Here is a 7,448-nt window from a genome sequence, read left to right as displayed (position 1 = left end):
GAGCTTATTTAGATCTTTCGTCTTTGCTAATATATATATTCAGTACTATAAGTTTCTAAGTACTGCTTTTCCTGCATCTCATAAAATTTGATTTGTTTGCACATTCATTTAAAATATACATTTTTTTTTTAATTTGAGAGAGAGTGCATGCAAGCAGGGGGGAGGGGCAGAGGGAGACAGAGAGAGAGAAGTGTAGGTAGGCTCCACGTTGTCAGCACAGAGCCTGATGTGGGGCTCGATCCCACAACTCTGGCATCATGACCTGAGCCAAAATCAAGAGTTGGACATTTAACCAACTGAGCAACCCAGGTGCCCCTGTTGAAAACATTTTTTAAAATTTCTCTTGACCCATGTGCTATTTAGAACTATGTTGTTTAATTTTCAAATATTTGGGGATTTTTGACTACACTTATTATTGAATTCTAGTTTAATTCCATTGTGGGCTGAGAGCATACATTGTATAATTTCAATTTTTAAAAATGTATTAAGGTGTGTTTTATGCCCCAGACTGTGGTCTAACTTGGTGAATGTTCCATGTGAACTAAAGGGGAATGAACAGATCTAGTTGAGTGCTGATGGTAAATTATGTTAAATGACGTTAAATTCTGTCACTACTAATTTTCTACCTGCTGAATTTGTCAATGAGTCTCCAATCGATAAAGTTGAAGACTCCAACTATAATAGTGCATCTGTCTGCTTCTCCTTGAAGTTTTATAAGTTTTTCTCTCATGTATTTTTATATTTTATTGCTAGGGCACACACATTAAGGATTATGTCTTCTTGGGAAATTGGCTCCTTTATCATTATGTAATGCCCTCTTTTTTCCCTGATAATTTTCCTTGCTCTCAAGCTGGCTCTGTCTGAAATATCCCTTTTCCAGTTTTTCTTTCAATCAATGTTAGCCTGGTATATCTTTTTCCATTCCTTTACTAGTAATCCATCTGTGTCTTTATATTTAAAGTGAGATCCTAAAGACAACATGTAGTTGGGTCTTAGTTTTTTAATTCTGACAATTTCTTTTAATTGGTATATTTAGATCATTCATATTTAAAGTGATCATTGATAAAGGTAGATTACTACCTAACACATTTGTGTTTTCCATTTGTTGCCCTTCTTCATTTTTTTCTATTTTTGGTATTCTACTTTTTTTTTGTCTTTTATGGTTTTAATTGGGTATTTCATATTCTCTCCTTTATTAGCCTATCAGTTACATTTTCTTTTTTAACCTTTTTAGCGGTTGCCTTAGGTTTTGTAAAATACATTTACAACTAATTCAAGTGTACTTTTGAATAACACTATACTTCTTCACAAAGAGTACAAGAGCCTTAGAGTATTTCCAATTCTTCCCTCTCATCTTTGATAACATTGCTGTCATTTCATTTATTTATAAGGTATGTTAACCAAATACACTGTTGGTGTTATTATTTAACAAACTGTTACCTGTTAGATAAATTGAGAATAAAAAGTAAAATTTGGATTTTAATTTGACTCACATTTAATCTACAGATATTTAAATCCTTACAATTTTGGGTCTTCTCACTTATGAACATGTTACCTATCTACATCTGGGTCTTCTTGTGTCTTTCAGAAATTTAGTAATTTTCTCTAGAAAGTCACATCTTTTAGATTTATTCCTAGGATCATATAATTGTTGACTCCTGTTACATGAAGCATGCAATTACAGATACAATGTTACCTTTTTTCACTTAAACCAGGTTGAGGTGTTTCTTTGCAACTACAGGAGTCCTGATTAATACAGGGAGAATGTCAGGGAATGATGGAGAACTCAAGAGATACATCACTTTGAAAGGGAAAACTAGCATATCCTAAGTGAATTGAAACTTAGGGGCGATTTTGAAAAAATTAAAAGCAGAAAATGGACATATTACACCTATTTGTGTGAAGAAAGAAAGGAGCCATCTATAATGAAAAGGTTTGTAGAGCAAGGTGGGAGGAAATGGACTCGAACCCAGATGTAGTTGAGTACCCAGCTTTATTCGTGTGCCTAAGTGTAGTGTCCAAGAGAGGAAGAGTGCAGTGTGGGGCAGTAGCCAATGACCAGGTGCAGGTACAGTGTAGAATTAACTAGGTGAGCTTTGATCCATATTGCCTAAGTACAAATCCTGACTCAGCCTAGCTGTGTAACTAACTTTTCTGTGTCTGTTTCCTTACCTATGTGATAATTTTTTTTTAAAAAAGTAATAAAAAGTGAGAGAATAATATTGATACCTAACTCACTGGTTAGGATGAGGATTAAATAAACTGATATCCAATAAAGTACTTATAACAATGCTTGACACACAAAGCACATAAGAATGAAGGAGCACTGTTTCCCTAGATGGATCTCCACAAGTACCTTCAAATTTCTGACTTATGAGTCTAGATCAAACATTCGCATAGTTTTCTCACAATTCCTATGTTCAAGTATTTTCTCTTTTAGAATAGATTATCCAGATACTTCCATCATGCATTCTCTTACATTCAGCAGCACAGCAGCACAGTAGAAATGCCCCTCTCCCCAGCCCATGTCTGCCTGCCAGCTGGTCTCTACACACACACACACACACACACACACACACACACACACACACACTGCTCTTTTGGGGGTGTCTTCTAAAACATTCCTTTTTAATTTGCTATAAAGTAAAATATAAAAATTTATTAACAATGAAGAAAAATCAGAAATAAGTCTCAGATACTCCAAAGGAAATGAGATTTAAAATAAATTCTAGAAAGTGGTTATTTTGGTAAGGGCCTGGGACTGGGAAAGGGGACATATATAGTATCTCATCTCTAAAAAAATCTGAAGCAACTATAACTATTGAAATGTGATAAAGCTGGGTGGTGATTATTCTGTGTTTATTATTTTGTTCTCTACACTTTTGTTTGAAACACTTGAAATCATTAAAAGATATAAGTAGTTACTGTGGTAGAAAAGACATAACATGAATGTGGTTGGAGTACAGTAATTACTGTGAAAATAAGCAAGGCTCACGGACTTCTTCATTTTAAAAATCTCATTGAAAAATGCAGGAACACACACACAGACACGCACAGACACACACATGCACACACACACAACTGTGAGGACTGTGAAGATGTATATATAGAGTGAATGGTAATGAAAAAATTCAACAAGGAAACATTTCACTGAAATTAGCTAATATGTATTTATGTTATATATTTATTAACAGTTGGAATAAAAGGATACTAATTTTCAAATTTTCAGAGTTTATTTATAAAGAAAAATACAGAATGATTTTAACAGATAAAGTACCCAGTTTCTACTTATTTTCTTTCTTAGTGGGGGGGGGGGGGGAAGCATATAAAACAACATTGTTGTGGCCTGTTTTGACAAAAACTATAAAAATTTAAGCTTTAGAATGAAGTAATTGTTGCCACCAGGCATGTATATGTTCATCAGTATAAATTAAATTCAGTCTATATCCATACAACCTTTTTCACCCTTTTGCATTATCGTTCGGCTTTGCTTACCCCTTCCGTTCTGCATCATTAGTGCTGCAGAGCAACTATACTCTCAAGTCCTCTGCTTTCCTGTCCCTATGTGAATGTACAGAGGTGCACTTGAAAACACGAGATTCTAAGCAGGGGGGATACCTGGCACATGCTCTCAACTCCTACCAAAGAGAGGGGAGGCTGAATGTCCTCCTAGCCTCCATTCACTCCTCCTTTACTTTTATTCCCATTAGGCCTACTTGGCATCCTTGCTAAGATTCATAGGAGAGCAGGATTCTGCACTAAGATGAAGAACCAGGAAATCAGTATGGGCACTTCCCTGCCCCCCCGTGGTGCACCGGGAACACAAGCAGGCCAGAGCGGTCTGACCCTCTGCAGGATGGGGCACTAAATTCACAGCCAAATGAAAGAAGGGGAGATAGAGAAGCAGTGATTCTGTGCACTAGAACAGACTGGATATTTGCTGCAGGTACTGTCTCTGTGTCTCTGACCTGTCAGCAGTACGAGGTCTAGTGAGGATCTTCAGGTAAGTGCCCTCATGATCAGTGGGCCCACAGGAGCCTTGGGGGAGGCTGGGAAACAGCACGTCCCACAGGTGAAAATCTTAACTGGGCCACATTGGTTTTTTTTTTTAATTGCAAAAATAGTAACATTATAGAAAATGCTTATAATAGGAATAAGAAATCATAGAAACTCACTGCTGCAACAGTGTTTTCATGGCCTCCTCCTTTATTGACTTCATTGAGACTTACAACCTAAGTGTCTGATCTTTTTATTTAACATTATCCCAAACAGTAACAATGTTAGTTATGATTAAGAAGAAAGCAGGGCATTTGAAGTGAGGAGCGTTTGTACAGGGTCTTTGCCTGGGACCACCCCACAAGCTTCTCTGGGTAATGGAGGTAAGGGGGCTCCTTTGGTAGGGCAGATGGTAGAGGCTTAACCTATATCTCTCTAGGCCAGAGCCCTGGGCTTGGCTAATCTGGTCTGTGTGAAAACCCTGTCCCCAAAAGGATTCTGCTGATAAAAGGTACCCACCTTGTTCCTGTAAAAACAATACAAGAAAGCAGGGCTGGTGTACCTCCAACCAGGTCTCCAAGGGGGCATGATAAAGGGACTGAAAGATGCCATTTAAGGACCAATTTTATTCAGACCACTTCTCAGCCTGCCTTTCCCAAGTTTCTGTATCCACCTGAATGTAAACTTTCTAAAAGAAATGCCTCAGACTGCTCCATTGCCCTCTCAGCCTAGGACCAGGTAAAAGAATTAAATAATGATCAACAAAATCTTCATCCAGAACAGCTGCTGTCTACTATTGCCCCAGCCTCTGGGCTGCATCATTACCTCTGAACACGAAACCACCAAGGGGCAGTCTGGTCCAACAACGAGCCATTTCCTCCTAGGGAAAACTGGTTACATGTGCAAAGACCCTCTTCGAGAGCCACATGCCCACCTCCTGGCCCTCAGGGGCTTTCCTCTCCTGGTCTCAGCTGGGCCATCAATTCTTTGAGAAGATGCTATTGGGCTGCAAATGGGTAGGAGGCAGCAGGTGGAAACTGCTGGCATACTGGGGAGTTGGCCAGGGCCTCTGGGGACCAAGTCCTTCAAATTCAACACCTACCACCATGTCAAGACCACAATAAATGTTCAATAATATTTAAATAATGATTGAACAAAATTAAATTAACAAGAAACCCATGATACTCTATGTAGAAAGCCCTAAGACTGCACCAAAAAATTGTTAAAACTAATACGTGAATTCAGCAAAGTCACAGGACATAAAATCAGCATAGCATACAGAAATCTGTTGTATTTCTTTTGAACACCAATAATGAAGCAGAAAAAGAAATCAAGGAATCAATCCCATTTACAATTGCACCAAAAACAGTAAGATACCTAGGAATAAACCTAATCAAAGAAGTAAAAGATCTGTACTCTGAAAACAATAGAATACTTGTGAAAGAAATTGAAGACCACACAAAAAATTGGGAAAAAATCCCATGCTCATGGATTGGAAGAACAAACATTGTTAAACTGTCTATAGTACCCAAAGCAATCTACACATTTAATGCAATCCCTATCAAAATACCACAGGCACTTTTCACAGAGCTAGAACAAACAACCCTCAAATTTGTATGGAACCACAAAAGACTCCAAATAGCCAAAGCAATCCTGAAAAACAATAGCAAAGCTGGAGACATCGCAATTCCAGACTTCAAGCTATATTACAAAGCTGTAGTCATCAAGGCAGTATGGTACTGGCACAAAAACAGACACATGGATCAATGAAAGAGAATAGAAAGCCCAGAAATAGACCCACAACTGTATGGTAGTGTAATCTTCGACAAAGCAGGAAAGAATATCCACTGGAAAAAAAGACAAGTCTCTTCAACAAATGGTGTTGGGAAAACTGCACAGTGACATGCTGAAGAATGAAACTGGACCACTTTCTTACACCATACAAAAATTAATTCAAAATGGATGAAAGACCCCAATGTGAGAGGTCAAAATCTTGAAGGAGAATGGAGAACACAGGTAGCAACCTCTCTGACCTCGGCCAGAGCAATTTCTTATTAGATGCATCTCAGGAGGCAAGGGAAACAAAAGCAAACATGAACACTGGGACCTCATCAAGATAAAAAGCTTCTGCACAGTGAAAGAAACAGTCAACAAAACTAAGAGTCAGCCTACAGAATGGGAGAAGCTATTTGCAAATGACATAGCTGATAAAGGGTTTGTATCCAAAATTTGTAAAGAACTTATCAAACTCAACACCCAAAAAACAAATAATCCAATTCAGAAATGCACAGAAAACATGAATAGATTTCTTTCCAAAGAAGACATCCAGATGGCTAACAGACACATGAGAAGATTCTCAGTATCACTCATCATGAGGGAAATAAAATCAAAACCATGATGAGATACCACCTCACACCTGTCAGAATGGCTAAAATTAGCAACACAGGAAACAACAAATGTTGCTGTGGATGCAGAGAAAGGGGAACCCTCTTACCCTGTTGGTGAGAATGCAAACTGGTGCAGCCACTGTGGAAAACAGTATGGAGGTTTCTCAAAAAGTTAAAAATAGAACTATTGTACAACCCCGCAATTACACTACTAGGTATTTACCCAAAGGATAAAAAATACAGATCCGAAGGGCTACATCCACCCCAATGTTTGTAGCAGCATTATCAACAATAGTCAAACTACAGAAAGAGCCCAAATGTCCACTGACTTATGAATGGATAAAGAAGAAGTGGTATATATACACAATGGAACACTACTCAGCCATCAAAAAGAATGAAATCTTGCCATTTGCAACAGTGTGCATGGAGCTAGAGTGTATTATGCTAAGTGAAATAAGTCAGTGAGAAAAAGACAAATATACGATTTCACTCATATATGGAATTTAAGAAACAAAACAGATGAATATGGGAAGGGGGAAGAAAGAGAGAGAGAACCAAACCATAATGGGTTGATGGAGGAAGGTAGGTGGGAGATGGGCTAAATGAGTGATGGGTACTAAGGAAGGCACTTGTGATGAGCACTGGGTGTTATATGTAAGTGATGATTCACTAAATTCTACTCCCAAAACCAATGTTACACAATATGTTAACTAACTAGAATTTATATAAAAAAATTGAAAAAGAAACAAAACAAAACAAAACAAAACAAAACAAAACAAAACAAAATAAGAAACAAGAAATCCATAGCAGAAGAAAAGCTCTAGGGGTGGGAAGTGTGTGAGTACGCATGGGGGAGAGCCCTTCCCTCTCCCAGAACTTCCTTGGGCTGCTAATATGCCTTCTTCCATACATGGAACCCTTGGAGGTCCAAGTGGCCTCGCACTTGGAGGGAAGTGAGCAGACTGAGGATGGGGGTATGTGTTTAGACTACGTGTCAGGGGTGGGAGAGGTGTCACACAAGTCATAGGCTGCACAGGGTTTCATTCCCAGCCCTCAACTTGTAAG

The sequence above is a fragment of the Felis catus genome, chromosome B3 (genome assembly GCF_018350175.1).
Source record: "Felis catus isolate Fca126 chromosome B3, F.catus_Fca126_mat1.0, whole genome shotgun sequence".
Lineage (NCBI taxonomy): Eukaryota > Metazoa > Chordata > Mammalia > Carnivora > Felidae > Felis > Felis catus.
The sequence above is the reverse complement of the archived record's forward strand: the minus strand, read 5'-3'. Positions refer to the sequence as shown.